The sequence below is a fragment of the Peromyscus leucopus genome, chromosome X (genome assembly GCF_004664715.2).
Source record: "Peromyscus leucopus breed LL Stock chromosome X, UCI_PerLeu_2.1, whole genome shotgun sequence".
In the NCBI taxonomy this organism is placed as follows: domain Eukaryota; kingdom Metazoa; phylum Chordata; class Mammalia; order Rodentia; family Cricetidae; genus Peromyscus; species Peromyscus leucopus.
This window is the reverse complement of record NC_051083.1, coordinates 33,611,093-33,632,119: the sequence shown is the minus strand read 5'-3', so window position 1 is coordinate 33,632,119 and position 21,027 is coordinate 33,611,093. Positions and strand designations below refer to the sequence as shown.

The window sequence follows — 21,027 nt, the reverse complement described above, 5'->3', positions numbered from 1 at the left end:
GTCCTTACCCAGTATGTTTCTCTTTTACCAGTGTCTCCAATCCCCACCCCGCCCCTCTGGGGAGGTCTGGTTTCTGCATTCAGGAATATTCTGGCAAAGGACTAGGGTTCCCACCTATCATGAGCCTGTGGCACTCAAAGTAGCGGGACCAAGCCTTTGGGGATCAAGGAGCCCCCTAAAGGTAAGCCGCTGGGTAGAGGTTGGAGTGGGGAAGCGCACCCGGTTAGCTGCCCAGCATCCCAGGGGTTCCCCACCATCGAGGCTCCTCGCGGGGCTGCTTCCCTATATCGGCGCCCCGCCCGCTCCCCACCTCCACGCCCAGCCCCGCCACGCCGCCGGGCGCCCGCTGCGCCACGCCGGGCCGGGCAGCTGCAGAGCAGGCGGGCGAGTGGTCCGGGAGCGGCGGGGGCGGCGCCCGGCCCGCGGGAGGGAGGAGGAGGAGGGACGCAGCCCGACGGAAAGGGGAAAAGGAGGGCGCGAGGGCGCCAGCAGCCAGCCCGTCCGGAGACCCACAGGTAAGTGTGTGGCGCCGAGAAAGGGGATCTGAGCCCCGAGGGGTCCTAAGACCTAAGCTGCTGAGCCAACAACGGGCGGTGGGCCCCGGTGGGCTCGATGACCAGGAGGGTGACCGTGTTGCTCACTGGGTTGGCGGCTCTGAGCTGGAGCTCCTGGGGCCGTCTTGAAAGGCAGAGGCAAAGCACGGAGCCCAGCGGTCCCAGAGTGGGAAAGTGCATGTGGTAGGAAAAGGGCGAAGCTATGCTCCCCCCACCCGGGGTCGGGGGGAGACCTGCAAATCTCAAAGCTTTAAATGATCTCAGACCCTATCCACACCTCTGGGCAAAGAAGCTATGAACCTTACTCCGGAGGGCGATCTGCTGACACGGGGACTTCCTGGGACACGGTTTACCATGTCTGGCAAGTGGGTGTGAAGATACTGAAGGAATGTAGATGCGCCTAGGACCCAGGACGGCTGGGCACAACACCAGCAGGCAGGGCCCAGAACAGGTGGCCCCAGGTACAAGGGGATGGACCAGCATCTCAGAACCAAGGGATGGTTATCAGCTGAAAAGAGGCCAGTGGTCTTGGGATGTTTCCACTGGAGCTTGGCTTTCAAAACTCAAGAACAATATACAAAGTGAGAAGGAGAAAGAGCTGGCCCGCCTCACATGAGACACAGGAAGCATGACACCAAAGTGTCCCGTGGCTGCTTGTACGGGAACACTTCTAGTCTGGCCTGGCACAAATGTATGAATCCCCCGGGGAGCTTTTAAAAAGGAGGTTCTGATTCAGTAGGTCTGGGGTGGGACCCAAGAGTCTGCATTTCTGTCCAAGCTCTCAGATGGTACTGTAGCTTATGGCCCACACTCTGTGGTAGGCTCTACAGAACTGCTTTTTGTCCAACAGGCTGAAAAGCTGAAGCAAAAATGGGAGGCGAGGAGACAAGACAAAAATCCTAAGACTTCCCAATCCCATCTCTAAACCACACACATGCTATGAAAAAGGTTAATCAATTGCTACTGGACTAATAGTGAAATGTTCTACTTTTCTTTCCAACTTTCTAGCCGATGAGAGGCTCCAATAACAAAGCCTCCCCAGCTTCAAGGGCTTGCTACCTGCACTTGGTTTAATGCCATGATGACACTTCAAATTTTTTTAAACAAAAGATCTCCAATTTTTTTGTTGTTGTTGTTGTTCTGGGCTCTACAAATTATGTAGTGGATCCTGTCTCTTAGTGGAACTGTGTCTGATTAGGGTTCAAAGTGGTGGGTGATGATGAGAAAAGACTTATTAGGTTAGGTTCTGCAGTTATTATGCTCTTTCTGAACGTCTCTTTGGCTAGCTTTAGTAAATTATGAGTATGGACCCCCTAGTCATGCATGGTGTGGCAGAATTTGTTGCATTTGTTTGTTGTTAATATTAATTAGTAACAATGCATCAAGAGCATCATTATTTTTAAAGGAACTTGATTATGGCTGGACATGGTGTTGTCTATCTATAATCCCAGCTCAGGGGAAGTGGAGGCAGGAGGATCAGGAGTTCAAGGTCATCTTTGGCTATGTAGTGTATGTAAGGCCAGCTTTGGCTATGTGAGATCCTGTCTCAAACAAACAAACAAAAAAGAGTTTGTTAGTACATGATACAATTAAGTGTGGTGTCAAAATAATCTGGAAGTCAACTGAGAAAGTGTGTGCTGTTTCCAAATTATTTGGGGAGTCTTTAGTGGCTCATAAAATTTTGCTTAGGTGAGCTCTAGAATGAACTGGACATCGCTTCCTTTGGCTGCTTGTATGGGTCAACCACAAAGCTGGAAGATAAAAGTGGCCCAAATTTTATAGCTCTTCAGGGATATTGTTTTCCATGGGCTCAGCACCATGCCAGCCCTGATCGGATTCCCTTCTGCTTTTATCGTTCCCCCATCCCTGCAAGGTGACCTTCATTCAGTGGAGCTAAGACAGTTTAGCTACTGCAAGGCATTGAGCAAACATAGGGTCAGCATCAGTGTTCTGTGTGTGAATCATTCTTGCCCCAACCCCTCCCACCCCCCCCCCCCCCCGCAAACTGAAGGTGTGTGTATTTTTTCAGGAGAAAAAAAAATGTTAGAAATACAGAAAAGAAAAAAAAATGCTACTAATTATGGATATGGGTCTGCTTAGCAGAGGGAGAAAAAATTGGAGAAATGGAATTTCATTGGTGGGTTTGGCCAGGAAATCCACTGTTTTTGGTACCATGAGGTGTCTTCCAGAAATGGCAAAGTAAGTTTGCTCAGGTGTTATGGAAAGCCAGCAAAGAAGCTGATTTTCCATGGCTGGTGCAGTCATTCTAGGGACTCAGGGAGGTGGGGGATATCATAACATATGTCTGCCCTCAGTAAAAGCCTGGGAAAGGTACCTACGTCAAGAACAAGTGTTTTTTCTTAATGTTTATGCTTTCAAAGACACATAATTCTTTAATCTGTGTGGAACTTACCTCTGGGGCATGGTGGGAGGTGGTGTAGTTGGAACATTTGGGGGGAAAAAAAAACATAAAATAACTTCCCTAAAAGATTCTGGTGAACACTTCTACTTTATAAATCTGTTTAATTCTTGAGTCTACTTTGTTTTTTTGTTGTTGTTAAATTTAAGTATAAATTATTTACAAAAAAATCATCTTTATAGTGTAAAATTCTAAAAACACATATGGTCATGTAACTACCACCTAAATATAGAATTCCATTAGCCCCGAAACTTCCCCATAGATTCTTTGTATTCAACCTCTCCCACAATTTTCAGTTCCTATAATTTTGTCTTCCATGCTGGTCCATGAATGAAATCATATACTATATAGCCTTCTGAGTCTAACTTCTGTTACCTAAGGCAATACATTTGAGATTTTATCCATGTTAGTGAGTATTTCCATTATCTTGTTCTTTCTATTGCTGACTGGTACTCCATACCTTATTCACTCATCAACTCTTGAGGGTTATGAATAAAGCCAATATAAACATTCATAGATAGCATTTTGTGTGAATATACATTTTCATTTCACTTGGTTTAATATTTGAAAGTAAGGTTGCTGTTTTGAATGGTAAGCTAACTTTAAGAACCTGTCTAACTTTTCCAGAGTGGTTATAGCATTTTGTTTGTTTGTTTGTTTGTTCGTTTTGTAGTACTTGGGACTGGACTTAGGCCTCACACATGCTAAGTGAGTGCTCTGCCACTCACTTCCACCCTCAGCTTGTGTTGTTCTGTTTTCCTTCCTGCCATTGATGAATGAGAAGTTCAGGTGTTTGGTGCTTGGTATTATTGGTTTATTTTATTTGTAAATGGTTTTGCTCATGTTTGTTTTTTAATTGTACATTGAAAGCACCACTATTTCAAGCCGTTACTAATTATATGGGCTTGCTGTTGCCCCTGGTTTGGTTTGGTTTTGCCTTTCAGAGAAACAGCTGGGTCACGTCATCATATTTTATTCACGTTATGTTTTGAGTACATCACTGTATCTTTTCTAGTCATTACTCAACACACACACACACACACACACGTGTATGACTTCATTGCTAATTTTATATAAAATGATACTTAAGGTTTGCTTTTTACATATAAATATCCAGTTGAAACATCATTAGATAAAAAGACTCTCCTCCCTTTCCGTGATACCTTCTTGACTCCTTTGTTTGAAATGGACTACATATGTGTATTTATTTTAATTTCTCTATTGTGTTCCATTTATTGATGTGACTCTCTTATACTAATACTATACTGTAGGCCTCTTAATTTTTTTTATGAGACTGAGTCTCATGTATCCAAGACTAGCTTCAAACTTGAACTCAGTATGTAGCTGTGTATGATCTTGAAGTTCTGATATCAGTGCCTCCAATTTGTCTTTGAATGGCAATAATTAAGGGACCCACTCCTAGTATTTTTACCTCATTCTATTTTGTCTTAGTGACCTGGATTCCTTCTAGAATAACGTTGAGTAGCAGTGTCTAACTTGAGTAGGAAGTCTTCTGAAAGTTCTATTGTGTTGTAAAGTTCCAGTGGCTACTCTTATCTTTGAAACACTCCTTAACATTTTTAGCTTGTTTAAAGTCTGAAGTTTAATTTGAAATTTTATTGTAGTGATTGGAATTATTTTATTCACTGAAAAACTAACAGGTTTGTGGCCCGTTCGTCTTTCTGGCTTTGTGGGTTCAATATTGATTTTCTTGGAGAAGTTCATATAGAATTAAAGCAAATGGCTTTATTTAGACAGATTATGAAGAACTCATCCATGGAGAATTTTAATAATGTTCTCATGGATGTATACTGGGGACAGTGTGGGAGGGAGGAAGTAAAGGGACTGTTTTAATCGTATATGTGTATGAACACAATAGCTTTGTGGTATTTTTCAAACTTCCCTAGCCACTATTTTCAGTGAAAATGTATTTTCACTTGAACTCCTGTTCAAGTATATCTGTATATAATTGAAACAAAATCTTTCAAAGTATATGCATTATATTCTGATTATTTTCCATTCTCTCCCATCTGTCCTCTATTATTTCAACATGATTGTGATCTTCTAAGTTGGTTTGATCATGCTCTCATATAATTTCCTGGCACAGTTTGTGAAGTACTGCTTTATTGGGGGCCAGCGAGATTTCTCAGCAAGTAAAGGTAATTGCCATGCAAGCCTGATGATGTGAATCCAATTCCTGGAACCCACAGTGGAAGGAGAGAACCCATTCCAGGCAGTTACCTCTGACCTACACATGTCTGCCATGGTACATGTGAATGCACTGGTTCTCTCTTTCCCTCCCTTCCTCCCTCCCTCCCTCCCTCCCTCCCTCCTTCCTTCCCTCTTCCTCCTTCTCCCTCTTCCCCTCCCTTTTCCTCCTCCTTCTCCTCCCCCAACTCTCCCCCTCATACACACACATCACACACAGAAACACACACACAATAATAATAAATAATTTTAAAAATTTAATTAAATATTTATTTTTTAGTTCACTGGGTTCTTCTGGTTTGTATCCAAGACACATTCATTTTTCTATTAACTCGTTCTGTGATACAAAGTGAGATATCCAGAGACAACTACTCATTTTTCTTTCTCTAAAGATCATGTAACTAAACCAGAGTTCATTCTTGACCCCACAGACTAGTCAGTAAAGGCAGTCTCATAATTCCATAGCTCAAAACTCTCTCATGACTTCTTACCACAATTAAGATCCATCTCTAGGTGCCCACTGTAGCCTCCTTTATCTATTCTCTTCTTACACTTCTGCAAGCACACTGGCCACCACACTGTTTCTCATCTAAACCACATATTTGCCTGCCAGCCTTCGCCCATGCTGTGCTTCCTGCCTGGAGCACCATTTTACCAGATAGTCCCGTAGCTTGTTTCCTGGTTTCACTAAATGTATGTGCAAGGTTAAGAATGCAAAAGATAGCCGGGCGTGGTGGCGCACGCCTTTAATCCCAGCACTCGGGAGGCAGAGCCAGGCGGATCTCTGTGAGTTCGAGGCCAGCCTGGGCTACCAAGTGAGCTCCAGGAAACGCAAAGCTACACAGAGAAACCCTGTCTCGAAAAACCAAAAAAAAAAAAAAAAAGAAAGAAAAAAAATGCAAAAGATAAGGGAAATATGGTAAAATGTTAACTTTTTAAAAATCCAGATAACTATCTGCATAAGCACATACATTTATTTCTGAATCACTAGAAAATCAGTTACAGACTCCATGGCCCTTTACTCCCAAATACTTACTTGTGACTTTCCTAACACTAAGAGTATTCTCTTACATCATCACAGTGCTGCTATCGATTCAGTAAGTTTAACACTGATAAGATAGTATTATCTAATCTACTATTTCTATTTCAATTTTGACGCTAGACTTGATAAAGTCCTATGCAGCACCTTTTTCTTCTAGTACAGGATTCAATTTCGGACTGCTATTGCATTTACTTGTCCTGCCTCTTAGTCATTTTTAGTCTGCATTATTTTTGCAGTCTTTCTTTTTCTTTATCCCTCTCTCCCTCCTTCCCTCCCTCCATCTCCTCCTCTCTTTCTCTCTTTTCGAAAGACATGGTAGATCTGGCTCTCCTGGGACTCATAAAGTTCTGCCTCCCAAGTGCTGTAAGTAAAGGTGTGTGCCATCACATCAACCTTTTTATATCTTTTGAAGGACAATGATACTTATGATAAATACAGAGACCACTCCCTCTCATTTATTTGCTTGTTTATGGGTCTCATGCATGTCTGTCTGGCCTAGAATTCCTGATGTTGCTAAAGATAACTTTGAACTTCTCACCCTCCTGTCTTCACTCCCAAGTGTTGAGATTATAGGAGTGTGCCTCCAACAGGCCTGGTTTAACTAAGGATTGAACCCAGGGATTTGTGCATGCTAGGCAAGCACTCTACTAATTGAGCTATCTCCCTAGCTCCATCTTTTTAGAGCTAAAATACTCCTCGTTTGTGCTTATCTAGTGTGTCTTGTCATCAGACATAGGTTGTACATTTTAGGCCAGAATATTGCACAGAAGATGATGTGTCCTTCTTAGGGCATGGCATCTTGGAGACTCATGTTGCCTATCTCCTCTTTATTGGTGATGATAATTGTGACCACCCAGTGAAGGTGTTGTATTATTTCCTCACTGGATAGCTGCAGTTACTGTGTTTTCCTTTAAAATGAACAAGCTTTGGAAAGACACAAATGTTCTGCTCCTCATTAATACTTACCTCTAGCTTTAGTGATGATTTTTGCATGATCAATCTTTAATGTGATGGTAGAAAATAATGATTTTTTTCTAACTCTAACTGGTCTAGGCAAGAGCCATACTGTCTCCCCTATTTATTTATTTATATATTCATTTATTTATTATTGATAGAAACTCATGAATTCTTATGTTTTAATGGTTTATAATTTATTAACATACATGCTTACTTTGGTTGCCCAATTGTGATGGACTTATTTTTTTCTAATACTGGGGGTGCTTTATATATGGTAGGCAAATATTCTACTACTGAGCTATATCCCCAGCCCTCAAACTTAGTTCTTTGTTCTCTTTGATTCTTTCTTTAATGAACCCTTTTTCTGTACCATTTCTATAACATACTTATGTTCTAATATCCACTCTCTCCCATAGCTCCCCATCTCCTCTCCATCTGGTCACTTCTCAGAGGAATTCTTCAAAGGATGCTTATACCAAATTGCTCTATATTTTCTCCTCATGTGATCCAGTTGGGGTTAGAGGCTATCCTCAGTCCCTGATAAACTCCATATCACCAAGTACAGCCATCACTTCCCCAACTTACCACGCTTGACATTAAAGAGCATTTCTCATTTTTTCATTTTTTTATTAAAAAAAAGAATCTTTTATCATACAATATATCCTGGTTATAGTTTCCCCTCTCTCTATTCCTCCCAGTTTCTCCTCCCCTCCCCTCCCCACCCCTCCAGATCCTCTCCCTTTCTGTCTCTCATTAGAAAAGAACAGGCTTCTAAGAGATAACAACAAAACATAACAAAATAAAATACAATAAAATGAAGCAAAAACTTTCATATTATAGTTGGACATGGCAACCCAACAGAAGGAAAAGAGCCTCAAGAGCAAGCACAAGAATCAGAGACCCACCCATTCACACAGTCACAAGTCCCATTAAAATACAAAGCTAATAACTATAATATGTAGCTGAAGTTTTCCTGGTCCCACAGCCACTCAGACCCAAGTAAACATACAGAGGCACATATTAAAACTGTTTGGCCATTAGCTCAGGCCTACCACTGACTAGCTCTTACACCTAAACTCAGCCCATTTTTGTTAATCTGTCACCATGTGTTCTGTGGCTTTACCTGTGTGCCATTACATGCTGCTCCCTGGATGGCAGGCTGGCATCTCCTCACTCAGCCTTCTTCCCAGAATTCTCCTTGTCTGCTTATCCTGCCTATACTTCCTGCCTGGCTACTGGCCAATCAGCATTTTATTTATCAACCAATAAGAGCAACACATTCACAGCATACAGAGCAATATCACCCATTAATAATATATACACAAAGGACCTGATGTAGACCCATATAGGCCCCGTGTTTGCTGCTTCAGTCTCGGTGAGTTCATATGTGCTTTGCTTAATTGATGCAGAGGGCCTTGTTCTCCTGGTGTTCTCCATCCTCTTTGGCTCTTATAATCTTTTTGCCTCCTCTTTTTTTGGATTCCCTGAGCTCTGAGAGGAGGAATTTGATGGACACCTCACATTTAGACTTTTGCCAAATAACATCTGGCTATGGGTGTCTGTATATATTCCCATCTGCTGCCAGAAGAAGTTTCTCTGATGATGACTGAGTAAGGCACCAATCTATGAGCATAGCAGAATATTATTGGCAGTCATCTTATTGATACATTTTTTTTAGACTAATAGTATTTGGTTTAACCTGAGGACTCTGGGATATCTAGTTTCTGGTTCTTGGTTACCCAGTGTTGAGTATGGGTTCCTTCTCATGGCCCTAAGTCAAGTTAGAGGTTGCTTGGCCACTCCCACAATTTCTGTGCCACCATTGCCCCAGCACATCTTGCAGGCAGAACAGATTGTAAGTCAAAGGTTTTGTGGCTGGATTGGTGTTTATATTTCTCTTTTGGAAGCCTGCAGCCTACCTTCCCATGCCAAAGAGACTAGAATGTAGGGTGAAGGCCCAATGTAGGCACCAGCTCTACTTCTTCATGTTCAATAAGTTGTGTGGGTGTTGTCCTCCACAATGGGGCCCCACTGTTTGCAGAGAGCAACTCATTGTCTTATCAACAGCCTAGATTGTTTGGGGATTTCCATGGGACCTTTTTGGCCAACAGCTCAATTGAATGCAACCCAGTCCCTCCTCTGGAAGCTTTGCCTGACTACAAGAGATGGCCAGCTGAGACTCTGTGTCACCCATTTACTAGGAGTCCTCATTAGGATCACCTTCATAGATTTCCAGGAAGTTTCCACTGCACTAGGTTTCCATACCATCCCCCCAAGTGCCCCATAATTCCAGCCATCTCTCCTGGCACTCCCTCCCTCCTTTCTATCTCCCCACCACCTGATCCATTCTGCTCCATTCCCCACCTATCCCCAGTCTACCTAAAAAATCTATTCTATTTCGCCCTTCCAAGGTGATCTATGCATTCCTCTTATATTCCTCCTCTTTACCTAACCTCTATGGGTCTATGGGTTATAACTTGGTTATCATTTTCTTAATGTCTAATAGCCACCTATAAGTGAATACATATCATATTTCTCTCTCTGGGTCTGAGTAACCTCACTCAGGATGATTTTTTTCTGGTTCCATCCATTTGGCTGCAAATTTCATTATGTCATTTTTTTATTAGCTGAGTAATGCTCTATTGTGTAAATGTACTACATTTTATTTATCCATTCTTCAGTTGAGGGACATCTAGGTTGTTTCTAGGTTCTGGCTATTATGAATAAAGCTGCAATGAAGATGGTTAAGCAAATGTCCTTGTGGTAGGATGGAGCATCTTTTGGATATATGCACAAGAGTGGTATAGCTGGCTCTTTAGATAGATCTATTCCCAATTTCTGAGGAACTGCTATATTGATCTCCACAGTGGCTGTACAAGTTTGCACTCCCACCAGCAATAGAGGAATGTTCCTATTGCTCCATATTCCTCACCAGCATGAGCTGTCACTTGTGTTTTTTATCTTAGCCATGTGTAAGATGGAATCTCAAAGTCATTTTCGATTCACATTTCCCTGATGACTAAGGATGTTGAACATTTCATATGTTTCTCAGCCATTTGAGATTCTTTTATTGAGAATTCTCTGTTTAGATCTATATCCCATTTTTAATTGGATTATTGGTTTTTTGATATCTAGTTTCTTGAGTTCTTTTATATATTTTGGATATTAGTCTTCTATCTATCTGATGTGGAATTGGTAAAAATCTTTTCCCATTCTGTAAACTGCTGCTTTGCCCAATTGATGGTGTCCTTGGCCTTACAGAAGTTTTTCAGTTTCATGAGGTCCCATTAATTAATTGTTAATCTTAGTGTCTGTGCTTATTCTGTTCAGAAAGTCTTTTCCCCCGCTATCACTATATGTGATTTAAACTGTAGTAGTTTTTCTTTTACAAACTTGGGTACATTTGTATTTGGTGAATAGATATTAAGAATTGAAAAGTCGTCTTGGTGGACTTTTTTCTTTGATAGGTATGTAGCTTCCTTACCTGTCTCTTTTGATTAGTTTTGGTTTGAAGTCTATTTTATTAGATATTAAAATTGCTACACTAGCTTGCTTCTTAGGTCTATTTGCTTGGAATATCTTTTTCCACCCCTTTACCCAGAAGTAATATTTATCCTTGATGTTGAGGGGTTTCTTGGATGCAGCAGAAGGAGGGATCCTGTTTTCAAATCCATTTTGTTAGTCTATGTCTTTTTATTGGGGAATTGAGACCATTGACATTGAGAATTATCAAACCAATGATTATTAATTCCTGCTAATTTGCTGTAGTTGTTGTTGGTGGTGGTGGTAGTGGTGTATGTGTGTGTGTGTGTGTGTGTGTGTGTGTGTGTGTGTGTGTGTGTGTACACACGCGCGTGCATTCATGCTTCCCTTCTTTTGGTTTTGCTGGTGTGAGATTACTTATTTCCTGTGTTTTCATGGGTATAGTTAACCTCCTTGAGTTGGACTTTTCCTTCATCACCTTCTGTAGGGCTGGATTTATAGACAGATACTGTTTAAATTTGATTTTATCATGGAATATCTTATTTTCTCCATCTATGGTTACTGAAAATTTTGCTGGGTGTAGTAGACTTGGCTGGCATCTGTGGTCTCTTAGAGTCTGCAAGACATTTGTCCAGGCCCTTCTGATTTTCAAGTCTCTATTGAGAAGTCAGGTGTAATTCTAATAGGTCTGCCTTTATATGTCACTTGCTGTTTTTCCCTTGCAGCTTTTAATTTTCTTTCTTTGTTTTGTAAGTTCAGTGTTTTGATTATGTGCTGAGGGGACTTTCTTTTCTGGCCCAATCTATTTGGTGTTCTGTAAGCTTCTTGTACCTTATAGACATCTCTTTCTTTAGGTTAGGAAAATTTTCTTCTATGATTTTGTTGAAAATATTTTCTGTGCCTTTCAGCTTGGATTTGTCTCCTTCCTCTATTCCTGTTATTCTTAGGTTTTGTCTTTTCATAGTGTCCCAGATTTCCTGGATGATTTTTGTCAGGAACATTTTAGATTTAACATTTTCTTTGACTGATGTATCCATTTCTTCTAGCTTGTCTTCAATGCCTGAAATTCTCTCTTCCATCTCTTGTATTCTGTTGGTGAAGCTTGCCTCTGTAGTTCTTGTATGAATTCCTAAATTTTTCATTTCCAGAATTCCATCAGTTTGTATTTTCTTAATTCCTTCTATTTCCATTTTCAGGTTGTGAACAATTTTGTTTCCTTCAATTGATTGTGTTTGTCTGGCTTTCATTAAGGGATTTATTCATTTACTCCAAGTGTTTGTGTTTTCCTGGGTTTCTGTAAGGGATTTATTAATTTCCTCTTTAAGGACCCCTATCATCTTCATCTAGTTGGTTTTAAGGTCTTTTTCTTGTGTTTCAGCTATGTTTCAATATTCAGGGCCTGTTGTAAACAGCTATTCTATCAGGTAGGAAAGCTGGGCTCTAGTAGAGATGTATTACCCTGGGTGTTATTGATTGTATTTATTTGCTGGCATCTAGGCATCTGTGTTTGGAGTGATTATAGGTCTACCTGCGGATTTCTGGATTTGTCTTTGTTGGGTGAGTGTTTTGTTTCTTGGTTTTTGTTTCCTCTCTGGATTTTCAGAGAGTGTGTTGGCTGTGTGCTCCCTGTTTTACTTGTCTGCTCTGCTGGTGTGTTCACAGGGAATGCCTGTTGGGGTTGGAGGCTAGGATACAGTGAGGAATGGGGGGGAGGTTAGGAGGGAGTGGCCTGTGTGATCCTCAGGGGATGTGGGCAGGGGAAAGGGAGGCTGCAGCTGGTGTTCTTTAGCAGCACTAGGGACTGAGACTTAGGGATTGGCTCTGGGGGAGGGAGGGAGGGAGGGAGGGAGGGAGGGAGGGAGGGAGGGAGGAGAGAGAGAGAGAGAGAGAGAGAGAGAGAGAAAACTGTGGATAGCCTACCTGGTATTTTAGCAGGCATCTTGAAGAGCGGTTAAAAAATATTCTCCACCTCCTTTTCTTTCTTTCCCTTTTAAAAGAATTCTTTTGGCCACAATTAGCCTACATTTGTCTGGTTTTTCTTTGTTTTTGTCCCCTCTTCCTCTGTTTACCTTACAGAGATTGTCCCCTCTGTAAGTATGGGGACTTCCTTGTCTTTCAGAACATTCCCTTGAAATGACCTCATTCAATCCTGTGACTTTCCATAGGTTCCAGTACTCCGGGAAATGATTTTTCTCAGCACCCAAGACTTACCCTGCATGGATGTCTACTAGGCACATTAAACTTATCACCTCCAAAACAAAACATCTGTTCTCTATTACTCTCATGCAGAATCTGCTGTGTCTCAGTAAGACCCATGTCAGACTTTCACATCACCATGTGCTTAGTTGTTTGAACTTCAGACTCACAAAATTCACGTCCTATGTTCATCCCATCAACAAATCTGATTCGATCCCAAATGTTCCCATTTCTCTCTCTGCCTGCTCCATCACTGTACTTTACCATCTGTTTCTTGGATGATCGTGGTGGCTTCCAATATCCACCCTGCAGCTAGAAGATCTAATCGGATCATGTCATATACTTACTTCTAGATTACAGCATTCTGCCATGCCTTGCCATGCTGCTCCTATTCCTTCTCTCTTCCCCTTCCTTCCTTCCTCCCAGCTCACTCCTTTGGACTCTTTGAGCACATCAAGCTGCCGTGGGGCCTTTTGTATTAACTGTTCTCCTTGAATGCTCTCTTTGCACAACCTCTTCATCTATCTCCGGCCAGTTCATCACTCAGGTATCAGTTTAATAGTACCTCTTTGAGGAGCTGACCTAAAATAGCCACTAAGTCACTCCTGTTCTTACCTGACTTTAATCCTCAGTACTGCACTTTACTGTCCATTTGTTTCTTTGCTTGTATTGATTTTTTTTTGTTGTTGTTGTCTTTTATCCTTAGTGTCCACAGTCGTTTTTGGCAGATAGTAGATATTTGAGACATATCGATGACTGAATCATACATTTAAGCTCTCTAATATAATTTTCAGCACATGAATACTACGAAGTAAATTCTCCCTTTCCCTCTCCCTCCCTCCCATCCTCTTCTCCAGGGCTTTGCCTCAGGCCTCTTTCCTCAGCCTCCTGAAGTGAGTGCAGGGATTACAAATGTGCACTACTATATCCAGCTTCAAAGTTCTCTTTTTTCCATTGTACCCCCACGTGTCGGGGGTTAGTCTAGATGATGCTGATGAAGATAGGAATCTAATAGATTTATGTGTGAAGATCCTAATTAAAGTTTCCAGACAAAGGGAAAGTATTATTTCTCCAGAGATCACCACTGTTATATTTAATTAATTTATTAATTTATTTTTGGCCCTCCTAAACATAAAACTGTTCTCAAGAGTTTAACAAATTGATGTGTTGACTTTGGGTTCAAACATGTAAATTTTCCTTACATTTATTTATTTATGGGAGCACACATACTACAGCAGGTATGTGGAGCTCAAAGAATACCCTTTGGGAGTCAGCTCTCTTCCAACACCATATGAGTTCTGGGGATTGAACTCAGGTCATGAGGCTTGACTCAGTGGCAAGAGTCCCCTCCTGTTCTCTCTCTCTCTCTCTTCTCTCTCTCTCTCTCTCTCTCTCTCTCTCTCTCTCGCCATTCTACAGGCCTGTATCTGGATGCTGATGCAGGAAGAAGAGGATGATGAAGAAACTAATGTTCTTCACTGTTCTTATAGTATCCTTGTTTATATGGCATGAACTCTGCAATAACACAAGTGATATTACACACAAGTGTGTGTGTGTGTGTGTGTGTGTGTGTGTGTGTGTGTGCGTGTGTGTTACAATCTGGGGAAAGGGCACCAAATATGTTTGTGAGTGCATGCTTCTGTACCTGAAATTCAAGGTCTGAAGACATGGGGAGAAAGAGAAGAAAAGTGGGAGGTTGTATACCAAAGTGATTTTGCTTTTAGACATGATTGGAAGAGTAACAATGTATCTTGCTTTTGTTTTCTGGGTTTAGAGACTGAATCCAGAGATTAGTGTTTAACTCAGTCTCTGAATTGTATACCTAACATTGAGCTGGGCTTTGCATTTTTTTAAACTCCTAGACATGGCTCTATATGGTTCTAAAACTTCCAAAAAAATCAGTACAATTGAACTCAGCTGGTGCTTTTGTTGTTTAGATGTTTAATTTTTTGACAGAATATATTACATGTTCAAGGTAATCGAAGAACCTATTACCTTTCATGCAGTAAGATCTGGTTTTCTGAATGGAGCTGAATGTTTGTTATAGTCACAGTTTATAATTGAGCCAAGAGCTGGGTCTATTATTCATGTAAATAATATTTCTCACCTACACAGCACCATTAGTAGTGAGGTAGGCAAATGTGTCAATTAACATTTCATGGACATTATTCAGGGACCTTTTTTTGTCTCATTTGTGAAAGTGGATGGAGTCTATATATACATATTTTAATTAAACTTTATTGAAGTACAAATCATATACATTATAAGTTGTATGGCTTGAAAAATGTTCACAGACTGGCCACATCCTTGCTGCTAGCCTGCAGATACAGAATCAGAGCATGCGCAGCTCTCAGAAATCCTCTAATGCTCCTTTGACAAGTACCAGTACGTTATCTCAAAGACCATAGGTTCTATCCATCAGTTTTTCTAGCATTTCATGTACATGGTACTAAACAGGAGCTCTCACTTCTTCAACTAGATAGTGTCCATGAGATTCCTCCACAATGCCGAGCAGTTGGAGTTAGCTCATCCTCGCTGCTGTTGAGTGTGACATCCACTGCCCACCACAGTTCATCCTTTCTGCTGGTGAGAGGCCATTAGTTAGTCTCCACTTGTTGCCTTCTACACATAGCACTGTGGGGACATTTTAACATACCTTTTGGTGAACACATACATTCTACCAGGACACTGGCTAAAAGAATGCTTTCAATATATTTTTTCACAGTTGTCAATACTTTTCTTCTCTAAGTTTATGTAGGGTTAGTAGATACCCTTGGACATAACATACATCTACATCCACAAACAACTCAAACTTTTCTTTATAACTTAAGTTTTAGCATAAGTTTTTGTTTCTTTTCTTTTCTTTCAAAGAATCTGTTTCTATGCTTGTTCATTCCATTACAGCCACCTATATTGAGACATCATTTTTAAGTATCTTGAGAAAATTTTGTTTGCCTTTTCATTTCTTAAAAATTCACTCTGGTTTCTGTTTTTTCATCTCCTTATTCCTTTTGAAAAGCAAACAAAAACAACAAACAAAACCACTCCTGGCACTGTTGAGCGTGTTCTGCAGACCTTTAGGCATGGGTTCATCACCTGGGTGGCTTTAGAAAGACTCAGACATGGCACAGTTGCTGAGTTTGCCAAGGAAAGAAACAAAGGAAAAGCGAGGGGATAAAAAAAAGCTGACGATCTAAACCAACCATCACAGAGATATATAAAGGAGACATTGAGAAACTAAAGTATGCCTTCTTTTGTCATGATTACACCTAGGTCAGGAAGTTGACACTTTTTCTTCAGCAAATCTGTTTTTACCCACCAGGTAGAAGTGAACAAAAACGTTGTTTGTTTTTGGTATGAGACATCTTCCCTCTGTGTACTTACTATGCAGAAGAAACAATTAACAAATAATATTGTCTATAGTGGCACTTTCCAAATTCTAGTGTGCATGATTTTCACGTTGGGGTACATTTGCACAATGGAGTATTACTCAGCTGTTAAAAACAATGAAATCAGGAAATGTGAATGCAAATGGATGGAACTAGAAAAAAAATTACCCTGAATGAGGTAACCAAGACCCAGAAAGACAAACATGGTATGTACTCACTTGTAAGTGGATATTAGCTGTAAAGTAAAAAATAACCGGGCTACAATCCACAGACCCAGAGAGGCTAGGTAACAAGGAGAGATCACGAGGGGTACACCTAGATCTCTGGGAAGGAGAAATAGAAGAGATCTCCCCGGTAGAGTGCAGGCAGATGGGGATGGGAACATGAGAGATCAGGTTGTTGTAGGGGGAATGGAGGGGAAGACTACTGAAAGAGACTACTGGAAAGGTGGGGGGCATTTCAGGATCAGGTAAAAACATGGTGCAAGGGAATCTCCCAGAAATCTACAAGGATGACTGCCCTTAAGACTCCTAGCAGTAGCATATATGTAGCCTGAACTGGCCATCTCCTATGACCAGGCAAGTCTTCAAGTGGAGGGAGTGGGAAACCAACCCAGCCACATAACCTTCCACCTACAGTTCTGCCTATTGGAATGTGCTGGGGTTGGTGCCTAGCCCAATTGTCATCAGAGAGGCTTGATCCAGCAACTGATGGAAACAGATGCAGACCCACAGCCAAACATTATGTGGAGCTCAGGGAATCCTGCAGAAGATGTGGGGACAGGATTGTAGGAGCTGGAGGGGTCAAGGACATCACAAGAAAACTCACAGAATCAACTAACGTGGGCTCATAGGGGCTCACATAGACTGAACCAACAACCAGGGTGTCTGCATGGACCTGACCAAGGCACTCTGCATATATGTTACAGTTGTGGAGCTTGGTGTTCTCATGGGACTCCTAACAGTGGGAACAGGGCCTATCTCTCTGACTTACTGACTTTTAGGACCCTACTCATACTGGGTCACCTTGTCCAGCCTTAATTCGTGGGGAGGTGCTTAGTCTTACTGCAACTTGATATGCCATGTTTTGTTGATATCCATGGGAGGCCTGCACTTTCCTGAAAAGAAACAGAGGAGTGGATTTGGGGAACAGAGTGGGTGGAATGGAGAGGAGGAACTGAGAGAAGAGGAAGGAGGGGAAACTGCAGCTAAGCTGTAAATTTAATTAATTAATTAATTAAAATAAAAAATGCACATGACAATTCAACAGCCCTAGGCTGGGCCCCAAGATCTCTGTGTTTCAGTTCCTAGCATATGTAGGGCACCGCAATTTTGCTAGTGAGGCCTTGAGGCCCAGCCAGAGTTTCGATGGTACATTTATTCGCCCTTCACTCATTTATAATGATGAACATTCCTGACCAAGAACCTCTATGAGATGAAGAAGACCATGTGCATTAGCACATCAGAAGAAACCCTGTGCACTTTAGGCATGGCTTTTAACCTCAAATAGCTTTTAACCTCAAGGTCCTTCACCTAGTTTCTCCTCAAATGAGTCAAAAAACCTGAAGGAAAGCTACTGAATTCCTCAAGTGTACACCAAACCACAGAAAACTGTGGTCATATATTATGTGCCCTAATAAAATTTGCCTGAGATCAGAGAACAGAACAAGCTACTAGATTAAACATAGATGCCAGGGAGTGGTGGCACACACCTTTAGTCCTAGCACTTGGGAGACAGAGATCTGTCTGGATCTCTGTGAGTTCAAAGCCACCCTGGACTACATGAGATTGACTCAGTCTAGGAGAGAAACAGAACCAGGCAGCACTTGAGATCTCACATGTTTAATCCCAGTATTTGGAAAGCACACCTGCCATTAATCCCAGCACTAGGAAGGAAGTGATGGCTAAGCAGTGAAAGGTATATAAGGCACGAGGAGAAAGGAACAAAAAGCTTTTTTCACACTGAGGAGTCTTAGAGGTAAGATGTGGCTGTAGCTTGTTCCTTTGTCTCTCTGATCTTTCATCAATCACCTCAATATCAGGCAATGGGTTTTTATTATAAGACCTATTAGAATTCGTGTTACATGTTACACCCAACTTGGGGCATGAATTCATGAAAAAGCTACTTGCTAGAGCTACATGTGGCCAGAGTCCCTACCCTGCAATCTAAGTTTTTGTTGCAACCTCTCTGCAACAAATTCCATAGGTTTTTGGGCTCCAAAGACTGCAGGAGTTAGCCACTTTAGCAATTCCCCCATGCATACAGCTGGGTCTCTAGTTTCTTCCCTTTGGCTTTCCTTAAGTCTGCTTCTTGGGCTGCTGCCACACTGTTATCTGAATTGTCATTGTTAGCAGATTTGGTGAGTCAATTAACATTTCTTAAAGGGAGGAATTAGTTAAAAAAATGTTTTTCCCCCACATTAAAAAATGGGAAACATTTTTACAATGGAGGGAGTTTGGTCTCTGATAATATGATTGATGTTCTGAACATGGAACAATTAAATGAGAGGATAATTAATGTAGATGGTATTTATGTAATGTCAATTATAAATATTATTTATTTGATCATTTTTGTTTTATCATTTAAAAAGTTGATTAGTATGAGTGCCAAGATAAAAGTTTTTGAAAAACTTGTTAAAACAAATCATAGAGATATTCAGACCCAGACAGAAGAATTTAAAGGAGAACCAATCTCAACATTGCATTATAAGGTTACAGAGAAACAGCCTAAGGCTTTCAAATAGCCAACCTTAGTTTATCTAGTAACCTTACAGGAACTACCAAATGATAGCTATCCCCAAGTTTTTGTATGAGCTGATTGGACTCCTGTGCAAATTTTAGATTTGAGGAAATTCAAAGAAGTAGTAGTCTCATATGGCATCTGCTCATCTTTCATGAAGCAGATGTTAAACTCATGGTCAATGTGTAATATCAGGGTATTGGAGAAATTTGGTTATAGCTATCTTAGAGGCTAGTCCACAAATACAATGGAGGACCTGGTGGAAGGATGAGGCTAAGACCATTGAACAAAAAAGTAGGGCTAGAGGTATGGAAATATCCCCAAATCAGCTTCTTGGAGAAGGCTATTATGCTGATACACAAAGACAATCTTTATATGATGACCACAGCCTAGCTTTATGCCACATGGCAGCCTTGAATGCTTGGGATAGAATTGAACAAATAAATAGGAAAGAAAACTGAGTCATTTACTAAAGTTATACAGGGACCAAAATAAACCTTCACTGATTTATTACAAAGATTGACTTTAGTAGTAAATCGAATGACACCAAATTCAGAAGCTAGACAAATAATTATTGAATCTCTGGCTTTTGAAAATGCTAATGCATAATGCAAAAGGTAATTAGGCTGTTAAAGGCAAGATAAGCCTCCTTCGAGGAATGGAGTCGAGATACAATTAATATTGAATCTCATGATTGTGGTGATGCCTGGATAGGAGAGGTGATTTCCAGAGGTTTGAAGAAAAATAGTAATGTCAAATGTTTCAAATGCAGTAAACAAAGTCACCTAAAAAGGGACTGTAAACAATGTTTTTCAAGGAATAATCCCAACAGAATGCCCTCCCCTTCTGGATTATGCAGAAGGTGTAGCAAAGGGAGACATTGGACTAACAAATGTAGATCAACAAGGGACAGACAAGATAATCCTTTGCCATCAGGAAACACCCCGAGGAACCTTTTGTAGGTTTCCATGTCAAATTCTGTTCAGTCATTCCCTGTCATCATGGAAGAAACTCCTCAGAGCAATTAAGAACCTAATGCTTAGCCGGGCGTTGGTGGCGCACGCCTTTAATCCCAGCACTCAGGAGGCAGAGCCAAGTGGATCTCTGTGAGTTCAAGGCCAGCCTGGACTACCAAGTGAGTCCCAGGAGAGGCACAAAGCTACACAGAGAAACCCTGTCTCGAAAAACCAAAAAAAAAAAAAAAAAAAAAAGAACCTAATGCCTGTTGTAAAAGACCACACTGCTCTGGATGATAGAAAAGCTATAGAAGAGAAAACAAAATATTCAGGAGAAACTATTAATCAAAATTGATAAAGATTAGACTTGGAAACTCCCTAAATTTAGGGTTGGGGAAGGGTTTTGTTTTTGTCTTTTAGGAGAATGAAGGCTAAGGAATCTGAAGAACACTGGACAAATAAGACATCTGACGAAAAAGGACAAATCATCCAAAACTTGTCCCGAGAAAAATATTTTCTGCAGTGAACCAGGACCCTGCCTAACAATGACTTTGAAGTCTCCAAAAAGATGATAGACCCCACAATGACGATTCCAACAGGACAATGATAACACCACCAAGCTGACAAACACCACCCAAAGATTGGCTTTGGACTACAAACTGCTCAGGACAATATAGAGATGGCTAGCTGAGATGATACAGTCTCATAGACTACTCCAATCAGGACTTGACCATAATCCTAAATTTTTGTGTCCCAATAAGACTACCAGTGCCCTCAATCAGTAGGAAGTAGCCTAGAAAACTACACCCACATCCCCAAAAAAATGAATTATGGATATTTATGTTTGTTTAGGGGTTGGTTAAAAATTGTTATTGTTCATAGTTAATCTCTTTCTAAAAGAAGAAAGGGGGATGTGATATAGAAATATAAAGAAATGATAAGATAAAAGGGTAGATTATTGAATCTACTCTGAAAAAAAGAGATATAGAAGTAATAGGATAAAAGGGTAGATTATTGAATCTACCCTGAAAAGAAAAAGGGGAAGATATAGATATGATAAGATAAAAAGGTAGATTATTGAATC

General features: G+C 40.9%; 1 protein-coding gene across 1 annotated transcript in view; it reads left to right on the top strand.

Annotated features, from left to right (window-relative positions):
• The first annotated feature begins 441 nt into the window (after positions 1-441).
• Adgrg2 (adhesion G protein-coupled receptor G2) overlaps positions 442-21,027 on the top strand; it is a 118,104-nt gene continuing 97,518 nt past the window's right edge. Inside the window, 1 exon segment of the mRNA XM_037199043.1 lies at positions 442-515. The gene's annotated coding sequence lies outside the window, so the exon portion shown is untranslated.